The 27,843-nt window shown below is 37.4% G+C and overlaps 1 protein-coding gene across 1 annotated transcript in view; it reads right to left on the bottom strand.

The window, feature by feature from the left end:
* Positions 1-27,843, bottom strand: part of ELFN2 (extracellular leucine rich repeat and fibronectin type III domain containing 2) — a 147,081-nt gene that overhangs the window by 76,072 nt on the left and 43,166 nt on the right. The window contains exon 2 of the mRNA XM_026700766.2: positions 12,398-12,576. The gene's annotated coding sequence lies outside the window, so the exon portion shown is untranslated. The remainder of the gene's footprint in view (positions 1-12,397; positions 12,577-27,843) is intronic.

Below are 27,843 nucleotides of genomic sequence, written 5' to 3'. Positions count from 1 at the left end.
TCCTGCTATTTCCATGAGGAAGGCATGTACCCACTTTCCTCCCATTATTAAATGGCTGTGCAGCTAGTTCTGGCTTGATAAATTCCTCAGCTAGGTTCACAGCAAAGGCCTGGGGCTGGGATTGGTACTGGGCTTCCCTTTGCACTTCTGGCATGCATATTCCATGGCTCCTCTGTTGAGAAACATCTAAGAATCCCTCCCAGTCCTTCCTACTGAATCCTCACTCTGTTTTTAGACTGGAAAACCACAAGCTCCCTTTCTCTTTGCAAACAAACAGGGTCTTGAGGCAGAACAGTTGCCTCGGTCCTGGCACGCAGAAGCCTCACTGAGCCTTTGCCCTTGTGCTATTCATATTATTTACAAGGCTTGCTATCACCAGCTAACCCAGGCATCAACACAACACAAGTCCATCCTGAGCAACCTCATCTCCTGCTAAAATAAGTGACCCATTTGAGACAGAAACACTTCTGCAGATTTATGTTTATTCCAGTCATGCATACATAGCATTAAAACAGCATTTAAGTTTTATCCAGGAATATAAAGGAAATACTCTGAGAGTCTCTCTTTTGTTCCTTTACATTAAGAATGTTTTTAGTGCTCATTAGGTTAAAAGGGTCAGGGAAGAAAGTACTTTAACTGTCAAGTGATGATGGTGTTTCTGTTCCATAGAGCTACCTTCTCCAATCTCACTCTGTTCAAAAGTGATATATGGTAATTTTCATCATATTGACTTGCTGGATGGTGGGACTTCTATCACAAATTCATATCAAATTCACATTACTTAACATATAAACCCTTCATTTTCCTCAGCTCTTGCCAAAATAAAGGTGGGACTCCACTATTATGTCATCAACTTAATTTCTTCTCCTTCTCTGTAAACCCAGCCTGTAAATAAGGGGTATCAAATTCATGTTGTCACGGCAGCATCACGTGACGTATTGGGATTTTTTTTTCCCCTTCGCTAAAATGGGCGTGGGTGTGGCCAGCGCGTGATACATCTGGCCTGTGGGCCTGCAGTTTTACAGGCCTGCTGTAAAGGAAGGTCAGATAGAAACAACCTGGACCAAAGCATTTTAAGTAGTACCAACAACTTTGTGGGATACCCTTCCCCTGTAAATATGGGCATTCACTTCACTGAATGAAGTGCTCTTGAATCAGGAAGCATTCCCTTCCTAATTTTGCACATGAATAACTTTGTATATGGCTGACTTGTCATAGTATATTCTTTGTTATTATATTAATGCTGTTTTAACTGATTGTAACTTGTGATTTAACAATATTTATTGTTTATACAATAATTTATTATTATTGTATGATCAAGCACTATAAATTATTTATACAATAATTTATTATTATTGTATGGTAAAGCACTATAGTCTAGCTTGCCAGCAGTGTCTGTGAGTATAAATGTAACGATAAATAAATAAATGCTACCTTGGAAAAAAAGTAGAGAACCAGTGTGAGAATATATTGACAAAATCACAATTCAGGATTGTGTGAGAGCATGAGCATTTATTTTTAATAGAGAACCTAGAGCATTCCATGCAAATATATCTTATATTTTATCCCCTCTCTCTCTCTCTCCCTCCCTCTCACCCTCCCTCTCCCTCTCTCTCCTTCTTCTCCCTAACATTCATATGCCATCTATTCTTATGACTCTATGTGTTGTATGACATTTTGACAGTTTAGCTTAATATTGTGATTAGAGGGGTGCTGAAAATCAGGGAGTAAGGGAGGAGCACAGAACATAGGGAACGGAAAGCTACCATACTAATAGGAATACGAAGGGATTTATATATGGACAGAAGTGGATTAGAAGGGAAGTAGAGGAAGATGGAGAAAACAAAGGGGGTCGATATAGGGAGATACAGGAAGGGAAAAGAGAGACAAAAAAAGAAAAAGGCAGAACAAGTGAGCCTATGAGTGGGAGAGGTGGGGGGGGGGGGCAGTGAGAACTCAGAAGCAAATAAGCCTCAAGAAATTCTAAGGAAGTGAGAAAATAATTGCTACCCATTGTTATCTGTTAAGTTATTTCACTGTTTTTATTCATCACAAGGAGATGTGGGGGGGAGAATTTTCTGTGCCATTGGCAGAATTTCAAAAAAACAACCTCTTTAACGGGCCTGTATATTCTCCTGGCCTTTAAAAGACATAATTGCTATGAATGGTCTTCCTGTTATTCAATTCCCAACCTGGATCGGGAAAGCATCACTTCCTGGTTTATTTCTTTGAGCAATTTGGGATAGCTAGATGCTTGAAATTATGAAACACGGTGACTGTCTCCCCCCATCCCACTTTAGAAAAATCATCAAGTATTTCAGCCACTCTTAGGAGATTTGTCTTCATCTTCCATTTGAACACTTATTTGGTTCATACGTGTTTGATTTCATCGGTGCCATTGCACTGAATGTTCTCCAGATGATTTCTGGAGTTGGCGAGTGCTGGTGAAGCAATTAAGAGAAAGCCACAGCATCTATACGGCAAAGGGAGTTAACACAGTATAGCCTCCAAAGGTGAGAAAGATTTCAAAGATTATTTTAGATCAGTGAGAAACTACACAGCAAAGTGAAATGAAATAAAAAGTGACAACAGTGTTAGTGCAGCAACAGCAGCTTAAAAAGTCACGAGTATAAATACTTCTAACCTTTCTTAACACAAACAGCTTACTTCAGGGATGGATAAATCTGTCCTGTTCAATTTTACCTACTTATTAAAATAGGCATGAAGGATCTTCCTTTACTCAAAACTATAATATTCATAATATTTGCATGAAGATTTGCATACAATGTCGGAATTTTGGTAAGCCGTTTTTGAAGCAATTTCCCCCAACAGATTGAATTATGTTCTGCATATTCCCCAAATATACAATATACGTGCCATTGCACACTATTACCTAACATTCCTACTTTCCTGCAGTTCTTTTTAGTTTTAAACTGTAACGTGTTGGTTTAACTGAGCAAGAGCAATGTAGTTGAAGTCAAATTGAGTATGTTCACATAAATATTTGGAGGAAATTTTTTTTTTTCCTGCTTTACTTCAAAAGCTCAAGTAAGATGTCCTTTAGCACCAGTTCTAAGACTTTCAGCTCTTGAGAATAGCTTCCTTTAAGCCTTGAAGCACTGCATTTCCCATGGTTTTCCTGCATTTCTGGCTAATAGTTGCTTGCAAAATTTCCACACATAAATCTCTCTCCTAAATGTATACATTTCCTATATGTATTTGAGTTGGCAATGTTTTTTTTTTTTTATCATTCACCTATATTTCACCTTCAGTTTTTTTATTCTCCTTAACCCAATGGAATTAAAGAAAGAAAATGTGGAATACATGGACTCAGGATGCTTTGTTTATCTGTCAACCCCTACACCAGCAATAGAACTCTAAAAATAGGACAGAAATGTGGCTTTGTGGGAGAATCCGACAACAACAAAAAAGATTGAGTGTGAAAATGGGCCAGACCCAGGCTGGGCTGAAGGAGAAAAAAACAGAATTGAAAAAAAAAATCCCAATCTGTTGAGTAGTGACTGATGATTCCATTCTTAAACTGTCCTCCCACCTCCCCTTCAATATAACCCAGACTAGAGCTGCTATTAAGAAAAAAAAAATCCAGAAATTAGGCTCTGCAGTTTTCCCACCTCAGTATTCTTTCCAACTAAGTCAGGTAAAGGGAGACCAGAGAATATAAAGATAGTCCTCAACGTACGACCACAGTTGAGCCAAAAATTTGAGTTGCAAAGTGAAACATTTGTTAAGTGAATTTGCCTCAATTTTATGACCTTTCTTGCCACAGTTGTTAAGTGAATGCTACAGTTCTTAAGTTAGTAAATATGGTTGTTAAGCAGATCTGACTTCCCCATTGGTTTTGCTTATCTGAAGGCTGCAAAAGGTGATGATATGACACCCCACCCCACAGGACTTTGCAACTGTCATAAATGTGAGTCAGTTGCCATGACATGGTCTGATCATATGACATGGGGATGCCGCAGTGGTCTTAAGTGTGAAAAAGGGTCGTAAGTTGCTTTTTTCAGTGCTGCTCTTTGAACGGTCACTAAACAAACTGTTGTAAGTCGAATAACTGTCCAAAAACTGGAGAGAATGGAACCAAACTTAGTGGAGTGAGGGTCAGGATGGAAGCTGGCAAAAGGAAACAGTGAGTTCAAAAACAGGCCTGAGCTGGCTGAGAGTTGAGAGAAACAAATTTTCCCTCAGTTGGTCCCATGGATCCCTCAGAAAAGCAGTAGGATACTGGCATTTGCTGTAATCTAAGCCTGGCTCCTTTTTTCCCCCACTCCCTTGACTCAAAGCATGTGCAGCCTATGCTTTTCAACTGCATGTTTTCCAATGCACCCATACATACCAACATAAAGAACTGTAACAAGGGAGAAGAGAAGAAAGACAAACACAGAACACAGCACACACAGATGCAACACATCCGTTCGCTGCACAGATGCCTCTATGACTGCTGCCGGAAAAGGAATTGGAAAGGATTGCAGGCGCTCAGCTCTATCTGCTTTCTCTACCTTGTTTTCATATTTTTTTTTTTTTTTTGGCAAACACATGCATTCTCTGTAGCAAGTGCACCTGCTCCTTTTGTATGCTGTTTTATTCCCCATCATAAAGACAATAGGAGCTGTAATTTGAGCAGTTGAACAACCTATAATCATGAAGAAAAACAACCCAAACCACCACAAGCTCATCTTTAGAAGAAGGAAGAATGGACATGGTGGTTCTTACTGTCAGATTTGGGTCACAGTCCTGCACACATATTTTTCGGAAGTCAGATTGAGTTTAACAGAGAATGTATACAACATTGCTTCCTTTGGAATTTTTGTTCTCACAATTTCTTTCCTTCCTTCCTGAATGGCATACTTAACCAAACAAAAAGTCTTTCATTTTTATACATAATCAAATAATAATTTTTAAATGATAGAATTTTTTAAAAAAACAACAACCCTATAATCATTTTAAAAACATTTTAAAAGGAAGTGGTCTTAGGGTTTTCCCTGAAATCAAGACTTCTGCTAAAGGAAGTGGAAGTCATGGCTAAAGGGGCCTTTGCCCAACTTCAGCTGGTGAACCAATTAACTTGGACCAATGTGCCGTAATATCTATACTCTAACTGCAACCAGATTGGATTATTGTCATATTCTCCATGTAGAACTGCCTGTGGAGATGATCAAAGATTTGCAGCTAGTACAAAGTGTGATGGCAAGGACTTTGGGTATAGCAATAGTGAACTAAGATGTGTCTTAGGAACAAAGTGAACCATAGTGAAGACCGAGGGCAGGTGACAAGCCCAAGCCAAGGAGCCTCTCTAAGCAAGACATGTCAAGAGATTGTCTACTTATGTTCCAGTCAGCTGCTCCTCATGAAGAGACTGTGTCAGAATGCACACAGCTTTACTACAACCCAGGAGCAATAACAGCACACAGAGGTTTGTAATAAATAGTGGTTTTATCTACAAAAGAACATGTACTATACATACACGTACTACAGGCAGAGGTCAAACAAGCAGCAAATTACAGAGGAAAGAACACACAGCGAGAAGAAATGTCCTAACCAGGCCTCTTCTTATTATACATGCTCTTAAAGGGACAACAGCCAAAAACCTTGCTAACTCATTTCCATCCTTGCATCACTCCATCAGCTGGTCAACTCTTAAATCACTAACCTAACAGACTGAAGGATTACAATGAATTTATGAGTGACACTTGGAAAAGGTAACATACTCATAGCTGCTGTGGTACCTGTAAGGACACTGATTTTGCTAAGCCTCACTTTCTAAAGCCTTTTTAGAATTACAGCTATTGTAATGCTAAAACAGATTTTCTGAGATCTTCTGAGCAGCAGATCTAAATAAAATCAACTGGTGAGTGCATTCTAGAACAAAGAGTTAAATAACAATTTAAAGAATTTAAAGAATTTAAGATTAACAGGAAAATGCTTGCTAACAATTCAGTCTAAGAAAGTTTTAAACAGAGTAAAGAAAAAAAAAAGGAAAAGATCCCTGCAATTTTACTCTGCTATATGGGGTGGTGCCCGTCTCCAGTTTGAGGCCATGAGCCAGTTCTGTCAGAAGATGGTTCCACAGTCATGTGGCCAGCATGATATCATGGAGCACTGTTTCCTCCCCACCAAAGTAGTACCTATTTATTTACTCGCATTTGCATGCCTTTGAACTATTAGGTGGCAGAAGCTAGGTAAGAGGCCACTGGAATAAGAGACCAAGTTTGAAATCTCAGAACTTTTGCTAAAGTGCTTTTGAAATTAAATAAATAAAACAATATCTTCATAGGAATGAAGAATGTTTAGATTTTCATTGATGAGATTGTTGGATATTGGAGAGAGGTTGGGGGGAGAAGAAATTTGAAACAGACTGTAGAATACTAGAGGGGATCAAAGACTTACAGACTAGAGAAAAACAATAAAAAAGAAAGAACAACCATTCTTTTTACTGTTGTGCTTCTTGAAATGGCTGTTACTAGAAAGCAAGTGAATCTTACAGAAATGTATTATATTTGAGACATTTTAAGGGAACTGGAGAAAAAAATCACAGCATCACTATCTGCTTATGAATGTATGAAAAAAATGTGAAAAAGATCTCAAAGAAATGATAAAACATCAGATGGAAAATAATATGAGTACTATAAAATACATAAGGAAGGGAGGGACATTATGGATACTATATAAAACTATGCTCTGTGTAGAGAAAGTACTTTTCATTGTTTCTTGGCATTAAAAGTTAGAGTAACCCAATGAATTTGGACAGTGGGAGAATCAGGACAGATCAAGGGAAATATTTCCTGTCTCTGCACAAAATTAAGCAATGGAATTTGTGACAAGAGCGGTCATTACTTAGATGGCTTTGATAAAAGAACAAACAAATTCACCGAAGTAAGGGTTCCCTGTGAAATAATGGGCTGGGGCACAGGAATAAGGAAGTGCAGAAAATGAATGACATAAACATTTCTTCTGATCCAGCAATCTTTTTCTCATTTTTTTCAGTCTTTTTAGAAGATACTGGTCAGACACTTGTCTGAAATTATTTAGGGTCTCCTGCTTGGGCGGGGGTTGGACTAGAAGACCTCCAAGGCCCCTTCCAGTTCTATCCCAATTGATTAACTGATTGATGATGAGATCCAAGTCCTATATTTTCCTGGATGACAGAAAAAGTAATAGCAATAGCAATAGCACTTAAGAGTATTTACTGCTTTATAGTGCTTTACACTACAGCCCTCTCTAAGCGGGTTTAGAGTCAGCATATTGCCTCCAACAATCTGGATCCTCATTTTACCTCCTTGGAAGGATGGAAGGCTGAGTCAACCTTGACCCTGGTGGAATTTGAACTACCAAATTGCAGGCAGCGGATGGTCAGAAGTGGCCTGCAGCACAGCATTCTAACCATTGTGCCATTGTGCTATTGGTTAATGCTTCCATCATTTGGAAAATTGCATGTCTGATTTTCTTGGAAGTTTCCAGAGATTAAGTCTTCCAGTATGAAGATTTTCAAAGATTTTCAGTTTATATGGTTGTCAAATATTGCTTTATTTGCATCACTTAGACTGATATTAGCCCTTAGATCTGAGTTACCATGCACAGAACGCTGTTAGTCATAATGATTTAGCAGCATGACCCACAACTAAAGTTGATTTAAAAGCATCAACTTGAAATCTTTCATTTAAATCATCTGTTTTCATCTGTTCTCTTATATACACAGTTATATATTTTTCAAAGTAATTACATTGATGGTTGCTAATACATTTTACAACTAATTAGGCACATTTGATAACAATGTTGCTACATGCATGTAGCCTAATATTTTATACTATTATTATTTTGGCATTCTAGTGTAGTTATTAAAAGATAAAAAGCTGTTGCTTGAAACATCAGAACTATTCTGAGCAGAGATTAAATGGGCAGGCCACTGGTTTTATGACTCAGAAAAATGTTATATTTATAATAATAAATGGTAAATCATAAAATGTTTACAGTGATTCAAAAATTGGTGGGCAACTTTGACAATCCTTTCCGCTAGCTGAACACCCATTTGCTACCCTGCAATATCATTATTAGTGAAAATGTATGATCAATTTTAAGCTTGGAATTTATGTGTCCATATGTATAGAAAAGAAGCCTTTCATTCTTTGATGACATTATTTCAGAACCTAGAACTTGATGATCATATCCAAGAGTTGGGAATGATACTGTCATGTCACTGTTGCCTGATGTGGGTACCTTTAGCCCACAATTATTTTTGGCCAAATGGTATCAGCTTATGTTGTTTTTCCATTTTTGATGCACATCAAGTGGAGAAGAGCCAAAGTCATTCATCATTGAAAACCCTCTGTGGTTTACCTCTCTCATACCCTAGCTCTCTCCCTCTATATCACAAGGTTCCTGTGAAGATAACATAAAAGATGAGGAGAAGCTCTATGACAAGATGTGGTGAAGAAGCTCTGGTGAAGAAGCTGTTACTCAGGACCCTTATATAAATCAACTATTGAGCTTATTTTCACTGAGTTAATGGAAACTTGTGCCACCTTATTTGTACATCAGCAGTAGCAATCAGAGAATGACAACAGACAAATGGTAGGATCATGGCCAGGAAGAGTGAAACAAGGAGACTGAACTGAGAGTAAAAGACTTCAATTGAGTTTCAGTCTTATTGGAGCAAGCATTTAATTCTCTTGAAAGTATTGCAATTGTTGACTGTACTTTTACCACCCCAGGAAGCCAGATGGGCCCTGCTCAAGGCCTCAACAAAGCCAGATGTGGACGTCAAGATTCAAAGAAACCTACCAAACATCTGAAGCAAATAGAGCAGGTCATAATGCATCAGAAGCAGAGAGTAACAAATACACTACTGAAAAGTATTTGTAATCTCTCCAGAAGATCTACTTGGTCAGGAGACCAAAATAAGGAACAGTTTTATACCAAAAGTATCTTCTAATACCAGTGGAAAGGAAGTATCTAAATTTTTTCTGCATTCTATAAACTTAATAAGTGAAATAAAAGAAAGAACTGAGTAAGAGGGAGATAGTTATAAACATAGGAAGCAGCGGGAAGGATGATTCAAGCATATTGAATAGGTACAAGAAAGCAAAATATATGTGTGAATTTGAAGTTGGCCCAAGCTGCAACTCATAATTATAGAAAAAGATGTGTCACTGATGAGCAGTTCTTAGACATTAAGGAAGGACAAAATACTAAATTTTGTTTTGCCTCATTTCCCAATTTTAAAGCATTATATTAGCTTTACACATTATTTGTGACTATGGTTAACATGCTATTGTTAATATTAATGATATTCATTATTTGTTATGTTGATGTTAATGAGATCCTAGGTTCTTGGGAAGACCCCAGTGCATATGAAGGCCAATGCCAGTTAAAGAATTAGCAGCAGTGACTTCATATTAATAATGTTAACACAATTGTTAATAATATTATTATGGCTGAGCCATTCGTGGTTGCCAAATTACAACCTAGAGAATTACACTCTATCTCCTGTCCTAACAACCATTAACTCCCAAAGTTTCATCCATCCTCTTGCTTTACCTATTTAAATAAGCAGAATTCCCAATCTGGAAGAGTCAAATGAGCTGTGAAATTAATTGTTTCATTTGGTATCTGAAGACTTTAGGCATGGGCTTGGGCTCAATTGATCTCCAAGATCCCTTCCATGCTTTACATTACATTCTTTTAAAAAGATTTCATCCAGTATCATAGCAAATAAGCTGAACAACCTGGATCTTCTCCTTTCCATCCTCACTCAGTGAAATATATGCCTGTAGATGTGTCTTCTTAGGGACACCATTGCTTCTTATGTTTTATGGCATGTGTAATGCAAAGCCAATGTGATCACTGAGAGCAGCTTTTCAAATGTATGTCAAAATCCATCCAGGTTGACTTCAGTTCAAAAGCTCTGATGACTATGCAATCTGATATTGCACAGACTCCCTGAAAGCTGAAGTGGCCACAGGCTAAATTGGCCTTGAGAGCAAGCTTTTACCTGGCATCTAAAGGGATCTGCTGATGGCATCATTGGCCATAGCATTTAACCTGAGTTATTCAAAATAGATGACAATTGGAAAGGTCAAAAGCATGCAAGTGGAGTTTACTGCTGAGAAGCAAGCCCAGCATGAACAGTCCGCAGGAGAGCTCAGTCGTGTTCTGCCATTATCTGCCAAATTGTTATTATTAATACCTTCAGTGTGCTTGGAGATTTGTCAAAAAGAAAAAGAAAAAAAGGAGGTAACTGCTTGATGCAGCTGAAATTCAAGCTTTGAGGTTTGGGAGTCAGGAGATAGAATAAGAAGACAGGAAACAAGAATGGTAGCCAAGAATATGTATGTCTTTAGGCTTAGGAGTTCACCTCAAGCCTGAGATCCTTTTCATACCATGAAGGGGAAAAGTTCAAAGAATGCAAAATAGTAATCCCAGCCTGAGCAAGGTCCCTAACAACAACAACAACAACAACAACAACAATGATGATGATGATGATGATGCCTCCACACTGTATTCTGCTAGTGCAATATTTATAGTTTTGCTTCAAAATAAGCAATTCCTGCTACTTTCCTGGTGAGACAACAGGATCTAGAAAGTAGAATAAATGTCCTTCTATAAGGACAGCCTAACTCTACTTGTGCATTATATCTTACGGGGTCACACAGAAGGAATCATACAGGGTCACACAGAAGGAAAATGGGATTATATCTTCAATGTTCCCAAGTAGACTAGTGTGGTCTGTAGGAGACTTATATTTTTTAACTTATGTTCTTCTGGCATGTGAACACAATCCAAGCACTCTGCATGCTTGGGAACCCTGATCAGACAGACTTCTCAGGCATGTGATTTCTACTTTGTTCTGAGAAAACACAAATAGAAGTCTACTGAAGATGTTTTTCAATGTATCTTGGCCAGAGACTTCAGCAACAGGGCCATGCATGAAGGATACTTGTCCTGGATACACGAAATTCATACAGCTATTCCTGATTTTTTTTTTCCCTCACAAATGCTTGAACGGAAGTAAGAACAGAACAATCTACTCTACTCTACCAATCAAGCCTTGAAATATTCAGTATGCCTTTATTTATTGATTTTAAAGTTCTACAGCCACACTTTAAGCATTAGTCACAGTGCATACACAAGACAAAAACCTGGGAGCAATTATTATTTTGCAAACATTGAATGAAGGGTCCTTATGGATAGCAGCAAATTTTCATTCTCCAACGGTTTAAAAGTGTGAGCAGTAATATTTTGAAAGGGACAGATTCAAGGATTACAAAGTTCTATTTTATATTTGTACTGAAAAATCAGAAATTGATTCAAACATATCGTTCTTCTATAGGAAAACCTGAGGATATTAAATTTACCCACTCCCCCAGAGATCCAAATGGATACAACCCTGCTATTCCATTAATTGAAAATCTGGCTCTGTGTTAGGTTAAGCTATGGCTCTATCTGGAATAGGTTATTATAATAGGTTATTATATTATAATTATTATAACCTATAAAAGGTTATATTTAGTATGTTTCTGGTAGGTTTGTTCTTCTAGGCAATAATTATCTTCTGTTTATTTATTTTATTAAACCAAGGTAGCAGGCTTTATTTGTTTGTTTATTTTTAATATACCTGCCAATTGGAATAAATATGAGTTGAGCAACTTTATAAATTTAAAGTATAAATCATTATCAACTTTGCTTCCAGTGCCAACAAATAATGTGACAAACTAATGTGTCAACAAGATTAACAACAAACCACTGCTATGGCAACGATCTCAGTTTATATTTCTAAGTATCACCTAACAAATCTGAATCTCACATTAACTTGAGTGGTAAAGCATATCCAGATAGCTGGGCCTTGAGATCTCCAGCTTTGTCTTTTAAAGGTGATTCTCAAGCACATATTCAACTTCTGATAATTTATACCTCCAGATACACTAATGGGACATCACTCATGAACTGCCAAGGCCTGTACCTAATAAAGGGTATTTTAAGTGGCCTGCTGTCCTTCTCCAAATGCACTGTAGACTTACACAGCATAATGAACACTTGTCACCTCTTTACTTATCAAACACAAAACAAAATGCTGCTTGAGAAAGTCAGAAGGGGTGTGCTCTGCAGGGATGAAGAGTGGGGCATAGAAGGCCAGATGTAGACAAGAAGAAAGGGAAGAGAAAAGATAGGTCTCTGGATTGCATGTAGACTGTATGTCCTCTCCCCTGTACATCACAGTTCCATGCTAAGCTGCTAAGTAAGACTGGCAAGCAACCCTTGGAATAAGCACCCTTTCAGCTGACAATATGTAAAGAGTAAGATCCACCTTCAATGTGCCTTTGTGTGGAAAGCAAACAGAAAAAGGAAAGGAGAGGGAAAATCCAAAAAGAGAAGATTCTCTTACCTCAAATGCTGTGCTTTGAACATCAAATTGTGAAAAGGCTATGCCAGGTAAATCCGTGTTCCTTCTGAGCTTTGGAAGAGAAGGATATTTAATCACATTTAGGTACGATCTGTGACTCGTTGATCTGGCTCTTTGATGGATCGGTGCTCCAGTGGATTCATTGCTGAGCTCTTCGTCTCCTGCAAGGGGAAGAGAGGAAAGGGGGAAGAAAAAGCCTGAGAGTTGGAGGATATATTCACTTCTTTCTTAGGTTTCCAATGGCAACAGGATATGCCACAAATGAATAGTGAGTGCATTTGAATGCATGTATGTGTGTGAGAGAGAAACGGAGGGGGGGCAGAGAGAATGAGAGAGGGGCACACAGCTGCTGAATCCACAGGCAGTGTAACCTAGCAGGGTATCATGGAAAGAGACAAGGAATGCAAGAAACAGAAAGACCTATGGAAACCAAAAAGCTGGAGCTTACAAAGAGCAACCAGTACAGTACATTTTTTAAAAAAATTATTCTCTACCTTGCATTCCCTCTAGTAGGAGGACATCTGGTTAATCTCTACTCTTTATTATTATATTCAGCCAAGATGGATTATTCCCAGCCACTTCCACAGCTGTGGAAGCAGCGATTAAAATTGTCCAGTTAGCTTCACATCAGATAGCAGGCCTATCTCCAGTGAGCCAAAATATCTATTCAGTAGATTTTATTTCCTTAAAATCAAGAACTACAGCATTGTATGGTTCTTTATTCCTGGTGCTTAACTGAGCCTTGAATGAGCCTTCTCTTTCGGTCAGTATCAAATTGAGGATAGTAGATCTTTCATCCTCTGAAGGAAAAAGTTGTCAGCAAAACAAATCAAGAATTTCCTAGAAAGATCGTATTTTGAGAATTTGTCTCCTAACATATGGTAGGTTAATTAAACCATTCAATACCATCACTACACAATTATCTGAAAGAGAAAAGAGTTGCTTTTCCAAAGATCATCCAGATCTTCTCCTTAGCTGTGGGAGCAATCATAAAGAACAATAGTACTGTTTTATTGGTTTTTCAACTTATTTTAACATAGATGGCTTCTACATAAATGTTGCCAAGGTCTTTCACTTGAAAGTCTATTCAGCTATGATTACTAACAGAAGAAAATATATATAGTACATGGTTACATATATGCACTGATGGTGTTACCTAGTTAGGTAACGAACCATCTGAAAGCAAACAACCAAGCTCAGAGAAAACCAAAGAATATTTCTTTCTTTTTTTTTCTTTCTCTCTTTCTCTTTTTTTACTTTTTCATTAATACATCCATTCATTAGCAACTGTAACCAAACAACTCTTGATGGATTAATCATTCAATACATTAAAATTTCCACGTTATAATGTTAATAATACAAAAATAAAACTGTAAAACTAGACAACAAAATCTAGTAAAATCATTGTTGCAGTGTCTTTATGTTCCAGTTAAGGTTACAAATGCTACACTAGTTAAAGGTGGAGGAAACCCCGCTGGCCTTAGCTTCTACCTGACCTCCAGTTGTGAGTCCAGAAGAACCTCAAGTCATGACCTTATTGCTTCAGGAAAAATGCCTCACTCCATTCCCCTCTATAAAAAAACCTACTGGAGATGAAAGCTGTGATGAAAATACAATAACCCTTTTTCCTTTTGGATTCAAGCTTTAGCCTGTTTACAATGCCCAAACAATGAAATCTTATCTGAGGAGTTTTCATTCTTGACCTCAAAGAATTCATTTTAAAGTTCTCCTGACCAAACTCACTATGCTTCAGCCAGATATACTATCTGTTTGCCAATTCTGTTGAACTGAAATACATTACATGTCCAGTATTTATTCTGAAATTTTACACAGCTCCCCATCTTAACTTTATAACTCTGGATAGCAAACAGTCCAAACAAAAACAATACAAAAACTCATAGCCAATTAAAATAATCTAATACAAGAAAAACAAATAGCCAAGATGCTTCCTAACAATTCCATAAAAAATCAACACATGTAAATTGAGCCACCCTAACATTCTGATTCTCGCCTTAAGAACAGAATCAAGTCTTAACAGTCTTTCAGAAGGTTGAGAAATTGGGGGCCCATCTGACTCTTAGGGGAGAGTCTCAGCAGTTCTGAAGTCCAAACATTGTAACAGATGAGACATATCACGATTCTGCAAGATGGCACGTTTGAAAAAAGGGACCCCCCAAAAGCACCTACCAAATCCAATACAGTAGAACCCACAGAAACAAATAAGTATATCAGTACCTAGGCCCCATGTGCTACAGGCTTCAAATGAAGCTCATATAGCAAGGGTTTTGAATAGGTGAACATTACAACTAAGTAACACTTTGCTTTAAATATTAGCTTTTATTTTAAGAAGATTTTACATAATTTAAAAAAACTAAAGAAAATATAAAAGAAAAAGTAGGAAATGGAAATATAAAAGAGCAAAAAATGTGAAAGATGACAAAAAAGAAAGAAAAGGGTATCAAAAGAAGTGACTTCCACCCTTCTTTACAGCAGTTGCAAGCATAGTAATTACTATCTCCACCCTGGCAAATTACATATAATGGTTCCCTTCTTCCTATAAACAAACCTTGTAAATCAATAAATCCCCAAGTACCCAGTTGATACTTAATATTTTTCAATAGAAAGCCATACAAGGTCTCTGTCCTTAACCAAACAAGTCAATTTAGCCATTTTTGAAAACTCAGCCATATTCATTATCTATTTCTCCACTATGGATCTTTCTGTATTCTTCCATTTTGGCAACTCTGATCATCGAGGTAATTCAGACCATGCCCCCCCCCCAAACCAAATCAGCCTTATCTGCATAATTAATAACAAACATGCAGCATTCTTTCCCTTTCCAATCCTCTTTCATGGACTGCAAGGATGCAGGAGAACATTCATGTTCTTACTAGTTTTTCAAATCTTCCAAGTCACATGATCATATATAGTCTTTGCAGTATCTCTGTCCCCAAACAGCATCATAGAAGGAACAATTGATCATCAGAATTGCTCTGTCATATCCCTAATTTGTGCCCCTGACAAACAGTACACTTTATGAGTGACAGGTCCAGAAAGCAAATCTTTGTTTCAATGTCTCATAAGAGTATATCACAGATAGCACAATTTTTTATCTTTGTCTTCTTGTAAGGCCCTCTGCCTTTTATAAAGCAACCACCTATCTCCTGTTCCATTTATCTTTTTGTCCTCCTGAAGGGCTGTTTCATTAGCAAAGGTCAAAAAAATTGTTTCTAAGTTCCAGCAGCCAGAATATCTTTCATAGCACTTGCTTCTGATTGTGGCTCTCATCCTCTCAGCTTGCTCCCTTGTTTAATTCTCTTCCTTAAGAGAACTGCTTCCTCTGTCAGTTCCTTTTATAGTGCCTCCTTCTCTTGAGCTGATAAATCTTTATCTCCTTTCACCTGAAGTGTGGTCATTTGCTACTCCAGTCTTCTGAATTTTCCTTCAAGAGCCACTACAAGTTTACACTTTCTCTGGAAAATAAACATACCACAAGCATTGCTGTCTGTTCATCTACATTTGTGTTTCTTAAGGGATCAACAAATTCTCAGGATAGGCAGCTACATACCTATCCAGAGTAAATATGTGCTAAGATACTTTCTCTCTTAAATCCCCTTGCCAATTTTCTGGGAAAACAACTCTCTCTGGAGACCCACCCAACTTTCAAAGGGGATGCTATGCTTTGATAAAGGTTTATGACAAGCAATCCTTCAAAGTTACTTTATACGTAGTCTAATTCTGAAATGAAGTAACCCTATTGTTTCAATCTGCATCACTTTAGAAGCTTCCTTCCAATGAATGAATGGAAGAGGCTTTCAGTTAACTACTCGAAATTCTAGCAGAAACTTCTGAGAGTAAGCAACTTGTGCAGAGAAGCTTCTTCTCATCTTCAGGGCAAATTAAATAGTATGTCAAGTCAACTTGTATTGCCTTTTCTCCTGGACAAAACACCTCACCTCTGCCCCCCAAATGCACTGGCTTGCTTTGGAGTAATACTAGCTCTTTAATTAATTCCCTTCTAAAATCTGCTCAGAGCTTTACAATGTTTTGAAATCCTGAAAAGAAAAGGATGAACAAATAAAATAGAGTAACACATTGTACAAAGGAAATTGAGAAAAGCCCATGGCAACAATGCATAGAACCTACACATTAAAAATTAAAATTAAAAATCAAAAGATCTAAGATCACCCAAATATGATAACTATAAAATCAGAGTAAATCAGATCCTGGTGCTACCTCATTTGTCCTTGCAACTGGGATTGCATTCCCAATTTGGCTCAAGATTTGCACAGTCTCAATAGTCTGATAAAAGCCATGAGGCCAAAAATGCTGTTGGAAGGTAAGTAAAACTGGTACCCTTTCTTTGTTCCCTAAAAGGAGACTGGCAGGCAAGCCTGGGAAGGCTTGTAATATAAGAGCTCTTCCTTCAATTACAGTGCCTTTGCTAAGCAAAGTGCTGAAAACTTTTTAAAGCATTTTATTAAAAGGGAAACCAAGATGACTATTCCAAGCAGGCATCATCCAAAGATGAGCTTACATCCTTTCAACCTCCTCATTTACATGGCTGATTTGGGGATCTAAGCAAGGCAGTGGTAGATCTAGCAGAAATTTATTTGCATCATGAGAGCGTTTGAGAGTTGTAAAGCAAGTATCAACATTTATTGGCAATATCCTTTGCCTGGAGGATAAGTCATTAACCAAACTAGAAAATGAATTCCTATTACATAATAATATTTTTAACATATAGTATGTTTTGTATTTCATTAATTGCCATTTTTAATTTTGTATTGGATTACAGTCTTGTCATGTGTTCTTTACAGGGGTGGGATTCAAATTTTTTAACAACCGGTTCTGTGGGTGTGGCTTAGTTGGTGGGCATGGCTTGGTGGTCATGTGACTGGCTGGGTGTGGCCAACTCAACTTCACTCACATCGAGGCACGCATCTCCTCGCCTAGCCTCTCATGACTGTGGGGATGTTGCAAAAGTCGTAAGTGTGAAAAATGGTCATAAGTCACTTTTTTCAGTGCCATTGTAACTTTGAATGTTCACTCCACACAAGCAAAGTTCCAGCAAAGGAGGAGAAAAAAACCTCCAGAGAAGTTCCTGAGACAGGAAGGCTAGTCCTACCAAGAATGTAATAAGGGTTAACAGAGAGGCAGTTTCGGTAAGCAACACCAGAATGTTTCCTTCCTGCCTTCTTTACAGGATTAGGTCAGTAATTTCTTCTAACAACCAGTTCTCCTTACTGTTTAGAATGTTAACAACCAGTTCTAGAGAATGGGTGCAAACCTGTAGAATCCCTGAGAGTTACTTAAACAACAATTAAAAATTGGGGCAATATAGGAAATTGATCACGGTGATCGAGTATTAAACTCTTATCAAGTTTAGAAGAGTAGAAAGGTGATGAGTTTGGTTGTCTATCTTTCTCTATAGCATCTTATCTTATTGTGATAATATTGATCATGCTAGCAATTACTGTAGGAATGGGACAACTTCATTGGCTATGTTCCCCACACAAATAACAAAGTAAATAGCAACTTTGCACATATTTTGTTGAGTATAATCTGCAGATGAAAAAATATGGGTTTCTACAAGCATTCTACTTATCATTGTTGGTAGATTATGTTGGTGTTTTCCATCTTCTAATGCCACTTTAAAAATGAAGAGATTTTCTGAGGACAAGAGCCAAAGAAGTACTGTAATCACCAAACATGGTATATCTTATTTGTATCTTCCTATTTAAGCCGAAAGAAAAAATAAGCTATATATCTTATTAATTTCCCCATTATTTCCCCATAAATGACTTATAGTATCTTCATAGAATTAGTCAATCACTGATGAAGAACAGAATCAAAAATGTTGAAAGTATTTATTCGTCTTTGGTTTATACTGATAAGACCACACTTGGAGTACTGTGTACAGTTCTGAGAACTCCATTTCCAAAAGTATTTTGACAATTGAGATATAGGGACTTAGAGCTGAAGGAACGTGGGTTGTTTAAACTGGAGAAACAATGAAGGGAAACACGATAACAGTCTTTGGGTACATGAAAGAGTTCTTCCAAGGAAAAAGGTAAGGAATTATATTTTAGGGCCACAAAAACTAGGACCAGAAATAATGGGTATTAGTTGAAGTTACCTAGATTTTGTTTAAGTATGAAGAAAATTCCCTGGCAGTTAAAATTTTCAAATTTGGAATAGTCTTGTCTATGGAAGTTTTGGATCTCTATCTCTGGAGGTTTTTAACAGGTGGAGCAGTTCTTTTTCAAGCATGGTAGAATTAGGTTTTTTGCACATTAAAAATGATTGGACTAATTAAAGCCTTGACGTTTCTTCAAATTCCATAATTCTTATGATTCTAGGATGTGGTATAAATCATTATTTTTATCTTGGCACAGGGATAGTTGGAGGACTTTAGAACACACTATTACTAGACATGGAAATGACTTATATATACCTGTGTAAGAATAAATTTCTATTATTTTTAAAATGTTCTGATGCTGAAAATGAAAAAGATTGACTAATCTTGAATCACTGGAATAATCTGAGCACAAATTAAAATATCTTACCATTCTCACCAAATTAAATCATCCAGGGAAGAGGAGGGGAGAGAAAACCTTTTTTTCTCTCCCTCTCTTTTTCTCTTACTATTCAACACCTCATTAATGAGTGGCCAAATACTGAAGCATGTACTTGGTGTGTGTGTGTGTGTGTTTTCAAGTTCACTAAATTCCCCAAAGAAAGTAAAAAGAAATATGGCCCACTTGATCCAGCTAGTTAGGAAAGAACAAGAATTTGTGCACAGCTGAGCAACAGTTCTCTTTTGATTTGCTTTTTTTTTAATCCCAAAGGAAGCTCATCACATCCAGAGGAGATTTAGAAAATCTCAATAACCTAGGCCTTACTTTCTTTCTCTACCCTTTTCTTCATTCAAATGAAGCTTCGAACACATATAAATGAATATAGACAAAGCACGTAACTCCTTTTCTAATTGATTCAGAAACTAAGAAATGCCTTTTCGATATGTCCTTTTCTTATTCTTTCCCCTCCACAAAGTAACTCTATTCAGTGTTTGATCCAATGGCATCTGTAATAAGCCACAATGTTAAAATGACATGTGTATCATCACAGCATCACACAAATAGCATGATTAGATAATGACAGCTGATGAAAGGGTATACAACACATTATCTGCAGGGTGATATCACAATTCACAGGTTATCGTTTACTCCTTTGCCCTTTCACCCACAGGTAAACTGATCCCAATGGAATCGGAGGTGTAGAAGGCCCTAGTTCTTTACACTAAGATATAAAACATTTTACTTAAAATAGCCTGGAGGCTGTTTAATAAACTATTTACCATCCACCTACTTACCTAGAGATATCAGTGCAAACACTGAACATGGAAGCAAAAAATCAGAAACTGACTATTTTCAATCTCTTTGGAAAATGTTGTACACAAATAATCATCATCATCAATTCATTACTGTTGAAATGGCAACAGCAGCCAGATCAACATTACATTGAAGCTAAAAGGGATTAATTTGCATTCATGAGTAGGGAGGAGAAAAGAAAGCTAGCCTGGTGCTATTCTTTAATAAACATGTCTATTCCAACACGATAGATGTTTCTCCTTCATACAGTTCTGTATGGTCCAACTTCATTAAGGATACAGATGGAAATAATTTCTGGTACACAACCTATGTAATGATTCTGGATCAAATAAATTTTCACCAGGAAAGACAACATAGCTCAGGATTGAACTATGGAGTCCTTGGTGCTCTCTCAGCTTGGTTGTTTGCTTGCAAACATTTCATTACCTGACCAGATAGTATCATCAGTGTTGTTCTAGTGGAAAAACATATTCAGAGGTCTAGAAATGACCAATCTTTTTTTAAAAAAATATTTAACCCAATGATGCATCCCCAAGTGGTCAGTTCTACACTCTTGCTTTCCCCTATCTGCCTAGCATTTTTTAATCCACAATAATTTCTGGACTGCACATCTGAAAAAGGAGCATTCTCACTGAAAAAAATTGTTTCTATTTCTTTTCTTTGGGCAATATATATGCATAATTTATAGGCAAAGAAGAAACTGAGACTCTATCAAAGCAATATGAAGTTGGCTGATGACTACATCCAGGATGTGATTGGAAATCCTTACCACAGTGAGGAAAGGAATAAATTCTTCTTTATTAGGCAGATGGTTGGGAGGAAGAACCCAAAGGAGTTTACATATTAAATGCAGAAGGAAAGAGCTTGATTGGAGAGAAAGGCAAAGGGAGACTAATAAGAGGAGATCTTATACAGAGCTTTTTTAAAAAACAAGAATTTTTCAAAGATCATGCTAGGAGTTCAGTAAGTCATATTTGCATATTGCATGAGTAGATAAATACATACGTGAAAGCTATCCATTTCAATTCCCCAAAGGGGTTGCATAAGTACAGGTAGATCTCAATTACGGTGGTTAATGAATCTCACAAAATGGTCACATTATTCAAATTAGCAGTATGTGAAGTGATATTTCTATGGAAAATATGGTAATTGGTTACAGCTCAAAAGAAACAGACAATGAAAAATGCAAACCATAGATTTGTATTATCTATTTTAATGAAACATTACAGTAAAGAGTAAAAATATAATTGAAATGTATGATTAACAAAGTCACAGAGTAGTTAGAGAAAGTAAAATAAAACAAAAAAAAACCCTCTAAATATCATTCCTAAAGGTTAGCTTAAACTGACAAAAGCATCTTTATTTAAAATTTGTGCTGTTTTCCTCTGATGGAATCTTCCCTTTCTCCATTTTGCATGTGTGAATATTAACAATGTCTAAAACCTCAACTGCAACTACACACACAATAGCCTCAATGGCATATGTGCCAGATTCACATTAATTGGGATAAATTAATTAATTTGAGATTGCATTAAATACAACCTGGTATCCAATATAAGTTCACCCTAAATCCAAAATTGCTTTATTTGAACATGTAAGTAATCACAATCTATCTGTATAAGAAAAACACTAGACACACTTTTGAATTCCACGTGACATTGTTTAGCAAATCCAGTATTAAGACACTGCAATGGTCCTACCCAAAGATACATTTGAAGGAGTATGGTAACTTTAGCAGGTTCAATCCTCATCAGAGTTTATATCTAATCACCACTGGCCAATTGTCCTTACAATTTGGGAAGCAACTGTGACGGGAGGCAATTTCTAGGGTTTCAGACACAGATCCTTCCTGCTTCTCAATCCTTTCAATAAAGATGCCAAAGATTCAACATTGGACCTTTTACAGGTCACGAGAGACATGTTTTCTACAGCTGAACTATGCTCTATTTCTCAAAGATCAATGTGGGTTAGATTAATATGCTTGATTAGTACACACAATGAGATTCTCAAGGAAATATGGCAACATGGAAAAATCATCCTTAGATGTATAATATACTGTATGATGTGACTGAAGGATATTTTTCTATCAACCAGGGAAACATATTTAGCATTACAAAGGATTCGTGGAATGGCTTGTGCTGAACAGAGATCCCAAGAAGCATTTAACAATGCATGCCTTTTATAACTTAGAAGCAATAATACACAGGTGTTTATAGATTTGTCACAGATGCAGATAAATGACTGAAAAGCTAGGAAGAACAGCTTGATTACATATTGTGTGATCATTACATAGCTGTTGCAACATTTTAGTGGAGCATCAACCCACAAAATATATATAAGAACACATACTAAACCAATCAATGAATCAGCAGAAACAATTTTCCTATAGGAAACAACTATTCATTCAATTTCCTAACAAAATATTTATTAGGAAAACAATAAGGATATTAATTTTGTTGTACAAGGTGCAATGATAATAAAGTAAACTAAACTAAACTAATTCTGTATTGGTTGCAACTGAAAACCATAAGCTTTAAAGAGTGTAAGGAACTCTTCCTATTTAGGAAGCAGACTGTATCAATTCATGTTTATTCGTGTGTCTGTTTTGAAAAGCAAAATGAAATTCAGAAAAGAGATTAAATACATTTCAATAATTTAAATCTTAATATATTTTAATCAGTACAAAAAGACATGAATAAGATACAGTCATGTTATAATGAAGACCACAGGAACACCCAAATGTTTCTTCAGCCATAATCTCTGGCAGGTCATTGTTTATAAACATAAATCCTCTGATGCATTAGGACTTCAGTTCTCAGAATCCATTCAGACATGCTGGTTATGAATTTTGAGAATTGCCATCTTAATGCATCTGGAGTTACCAGCTCCAGACTGCCCTTAAGTACATCCAGTTCATTCAGAAGACTGGCAGGCCTTTTACATGCATAGTGTCCCTGTGTACATGAATAACACTTAGTTATAACAACATGGCAGGAAAATCAGTAGTTTTGGATCTGACTTTTAAGCAACATATTACAAACCTTTGGAAGAACCGAACTACGATTTCTCCTAGAACATTTATAAAGTTTCATGTAGCTTTCAACATTATTCTTCTAAGCCTATTTTACTAGCTGTACTGTTGCCAACAGTCTTGCCATTATTATAATCTGCACTACCTAATATTACCAGTTGGACACCATGGTCTTCAAACTGCATCAACATTCACTTGATAACAGTAATACCAAACTTCATTAAAAGCATAGACTGGTTTTTGTTATTGACAATATTTCCTTCTTATCATCTTTATGGAATGTCCATACAAATGAACAAATCATAAGGGCAAGGATCCCCTTTCCGATTTGTAATTAAACCCAAAAGCTAGCACAGTCTTCCCAAACCCTGTAAATGAGATTAAGCACAGCTCCCCCCAATCCTAATTTATATGTCCAACATATGCAACACAGGTTGCATAATACTGAATACTGAATACACAAATATTGTATGCTAAAATGGAAAGCACCATTGCAGAAGGTTGGACTAGTCTTTGAACTATAGGTTTGGTCAATAGTTGTGTGTATCTTACAACAGATTTCTCAGAAAGGGGTTCTTCCAGGTACACTTCCTAACATCCCACTCTTAAGACAAATTCCTTGTGTGTCACAGTTGGCCAATAAAGAATTCATTCATTCATTCATTATTTCTATGGACATACACACACACACACACACACACACAAAATTTCTATAGCTGCTTATAGCAATAGCACTTAGATGCATATACCACTTCAAAGTGCTTTACAGTCTTCTCTAAGTGGTTTACAGAGTCAGCATAGTGCCCCCAACAGTCATTTTTACTGACCTTGGAAGGATGGAAGGCTGAGTCAACCTTGAGCTGGTGAGACCCAAACTGCCAAACTGCTGGCAGCTCGGGATCAGTAAATGTGACAGGATCTTGGAGTCTTAGTGGATAACCAGCTGCAGCAGCCAAAAAAGCTAATGCAATCCTAAATTGCATTAACAGAGGGATACAATCAAGATCAAGGGAGGTACTAATACCACACTATAAAGCCTTAGTAAGACCACACCTAGAGTACTGCATCCAGTTTTGGTCACCACACTATAAAAAAGATGTTGAGACTCTAGAAAAAGTGCAGAGAAGAGCAACCAGGATGATTTGGGGGACTGGAGACTAAAACATGAAGAACAGTTACAGGAACTGGGCTTGGCTAGTCTAGTTAAGAGAAGGACCAGGGGAGACATGATAGCAGTCTTCCAATATTTGAGGGGCTGCCACAGAGAGGAAGGGGTCAAGCTATTTTCTAAAGCACCTGAAGGTCAGACAAGAAATAATGGATAGAAACTGAACAAGGAGAGATTTAACCTGGAAATAAGGAGAAACTTTCTGACAGTGAGAACAATCAACCCATGGAACAGCTTGACCTTGGAAGTTGTGGGAGCAGCATCACTTGAGACTTTCAAGAAGAGATTGAACTGCCATTTGTTAGAAATGGTGTAGGGTCTCCCCCTTGGGTGGGGGGTTGGACTAAATGACCTACAAGGTCCTTTCCAATTCTGCTTATCTGTTATCTGTTATCGTCAGAGGTAACCTGCAATACTGCATTCTAACTGCTGTGCCACTGCGCCATCTCACAACGGTGACTCTGGGTGGGGTACGAGGATCAAAAACAGCAATTTAACAAAAACAATTCTATTTCCTATGGTCACAAACAACAAACCCAACTCATAAGGACAAAACATTAACCTAACCATCCAGTCCAAACACCAGGTCTTGAATGCCTTATGAAAGATCAGAGCCATTTGGCTTGCCTTGGCCTGGGCCTGTCAGTACTTTTTGATAGCAACGTGATGCACAAAAGTCAAATAGAGAAGTTCTTCATGCTGCCCCTCCTGCTAGTCTTCTTACATGTCAAAGAAAAAACCAAGTAAACAAGAAACATTTCCATATTTGATTAGCTTTGTTTTGCTGGCTGTTTTGCCCACTGTACTCCTTTTTGACAATTTTCATTTGTGACTATTTTGAATGGACTTTGTTGTTATAAATAGATATTTCCTTATTAACAGTGCTGTCTATTCAAATAACAAATTGATTTGAATAAGAAAGTAATGTCAAACTGACAAACCTGTTTTTCCAAAACAATTTGAAAATTCCAATCAAATATTCTAATTCAACGTTTTGAATCAAAATGCCAAATAAAAATGGTTGGATAAATCACTTCAACTTTCAGCTTGGATTGAATAAATTCTCTGAGTTAAATCAACCCTTCATATTTCTTTTTTTCCCCCATCCTAATATTTTTATTTATATATTTGGTGGCATTTTTTAAAATTGTCACAAAATGTCTCCATATCCAGGGAAAAGGTTCTTAGAATATTTGAACTCATTTTTTTTCAAACTGAATAGACTAACATTCTTTTCACCATCCCTCTAAAATAGTCCATTGTAAACATGTTGAATATCCTTAATTGAACCTATTCCTTAGTGCAACTATAATTCACCGTGAAACTAACTCTGCTAAATATTGCTATATTTTTAAAATATTAAAAAATAGAGGACCAAAAAGCATGGTACAAATCTTCTTCTAAACAGCATTATTTTAATTAAACATATGATTATAACAAGACATACTATTGTGAAGTTATTTTTAAAGGCTACAAAATAAAATTTGCAGTTACTCAGATTTCTTCATGAAGAAATATGTTGAGAATATAGTAATGACTTCCCCTTCTTTTTTTAATTTTTTTTTACACGAGAAAGATGCATTTCTCTTTTTTCATAAATGGTATATATGCTATGCTGGGTTAAAAATGTATACATAAAAAGCAATTGCAAAAAGTTAAATAAGAAAGAAGAAATCAAATAATCCAAATAGCCATAAGTATTTATAAAAATGCATCTTAGAAGAAATATATGTGTTAGGAAAATAACTTCAAATGTATGGCTACATAAAATATGAGTTTCTGCATATACCCCCTACACACAAACACATATGTTGTAGCAATTAGTATATGTTCTTTCTGCATTAGCAAAAAAAAATTCTACATACCTACCACTAAAAACAGAAGATAAAAATAGATGCTATTTAGACAGACAGAAAGACAGACATTAATTGTGAATAGATTTCAATCCACTATCTACATATACACTGCTCAAAAAAATAAAGGGAACTCTTAAACAACACAATGGAACTCCAAGTCAATCACACTTCTGTGAAATCAAACTGTCCACTTAGGTAGCAACACTGATTGACAATCAATTTCACATGCTGTTGTGCAAATGGAATAGACAACAGGTGGAAAGCAGAGGCAGTTAGCAAGACATCCCCAATAAAGGAGTGGTTCTGCAGGTGGTGACCACAGACCACTTCTCAGTTCCTATGCTTTCTGGCTGATGGTTTGGTCACTTTTGAATGCTGGCGGTACTTTCACTCTAGTGGTAGCATGAGATGGAGCCTACAACCCACACAAGTGGCTCAGGTAGTGCAGCTCATCCAGGATGGCACATCAATGCGAGCTGTGGCAAGAAAGTTTGTTGTGTCTGTCAGGGTAGTGTCCAGAGCATGGAGGCCCTACCAGGAGACAGGCCAGTACATCCGGAGACATGGAGGAGGCCATAGGAGGGCAACAACCGAGCATCAGGACCGCTACCGCCACCTTTGTGCAAGGAGGGACAGGAGGAGCACTGTCAGAGCCCTGCAAAATGACCTCCAGTGGGCCACAAATGTGCATGTGGCTGCACAAACGGTTAGAAACAGACTCCATGAGGGTGGAATGAGGGCCCAACATCCACAGGTGGGGATTGTGCTTACAGCCCAACACCGTGCAGGACGTTTGGCATTTGCCAGAGAACACCAAGATTGGCAAATTCGCCACTGGCGCCCTGTGCTCTTCACAGATGAAAGCAGGTTTATACTGAGCACATGTGACAGATGTGACAGGGTCTGGAGATGCCTTGGAGAACGTTCTGCTGCCTGCAACATCCTCCAGCATGACCGGTTTGGCAGTGAGTCAGTAATGGTGTGGGATGGCATTTCTTTAGGGGGCCACACAGCCCTCCATGTGCTTGCCAGAGGTAGCCTGACTGTCATTAGGTACTGAGATGAGATCCTCAGACTCCTTGTGAGACCATATGCTGGTGCGATTGGGCCTGGGTTCCTCCTAATGCATGACAATGCTAGACCTCATGTGGCTGGAGTGTGTCAGCAGTTCCTGCAAGACGAAAGCATTGATGCCATGGACTGGCCCGCCCATTCCCCAGACCTGAATCCAATTGAGCACATCTGGGATATCATGTCTTGCTCCATTCACCAACGCCACATTGCACCACAGACTGTCCAGGAGTTGGGGGATGCTTTAGTCCAGGTGTGGGAGGAGATCCCTCAGGAGACCATCCACCACCTCATCAGGAGCATGCCCAGGGAGGTCATACAGGCACGTGGAGGCCACACACACATTACTGAGCCTCATTTTGACTTGTATTAAGGACATTACATCAAAGTTGGATCAGCCTGTAGTGTTTTTTCCATTTTAATTTTGAGTTTAACTCCAAATCCAGACCTCCATGGGTTGCTAAATTTGATTTCCATTGATAATTTTTGTGTGATTTTTGTTGTCAGCACATTCAACTATGTAATGAACAAAGTATTTAATAACAATATTTCATTCATTCAGATCTAGGATGTCTTATTTTTGTGTTCCCTTTATTTTTTTGAGCAGTGTATTTGAAAAGACTATAGAGAGATGACCTGAGTGATGTTGAGGGTACTGGTTGTTTTGGGGCAAATGTAAGGCTCCCGCCTTCCCTTTTTAAGCTTTCTGATTTTAAAAGTAGACTAGAACTAAAGTTGAGGACATTATAAAATAGAGGGCTGTCCTAGGTAAAATAGGGCAAACTGGTAGTCATCTATTTAGATAGAAACTACAGTGATGGATTTTATGTGATACAAAAAGCGTAAGCTAATATTTCCAGTCTCTTGATTCTAACCCACATCATATGCAGTCTTGGAGTTATTCCCAG

The sequence above is a fragment of the Pseudonaja textilis genome, chromosome 5 (assembly GCF_049901715.1).
Source record: "Pseudonaja textilis isolate UNSWEBS1 chromosome 5, rPseTex1.2, whole genome shotgun sequence".
Classification (NCBI taxonomy): Eukaryota; Metazoa; Chordata; class Lepidosauria; order Squamata; family Elapidae; genus Pseudonaja; species Pseudonaja textilis.
This window is presented reverse-complemented; position numbering and strand designations above follow the sequence as displayed.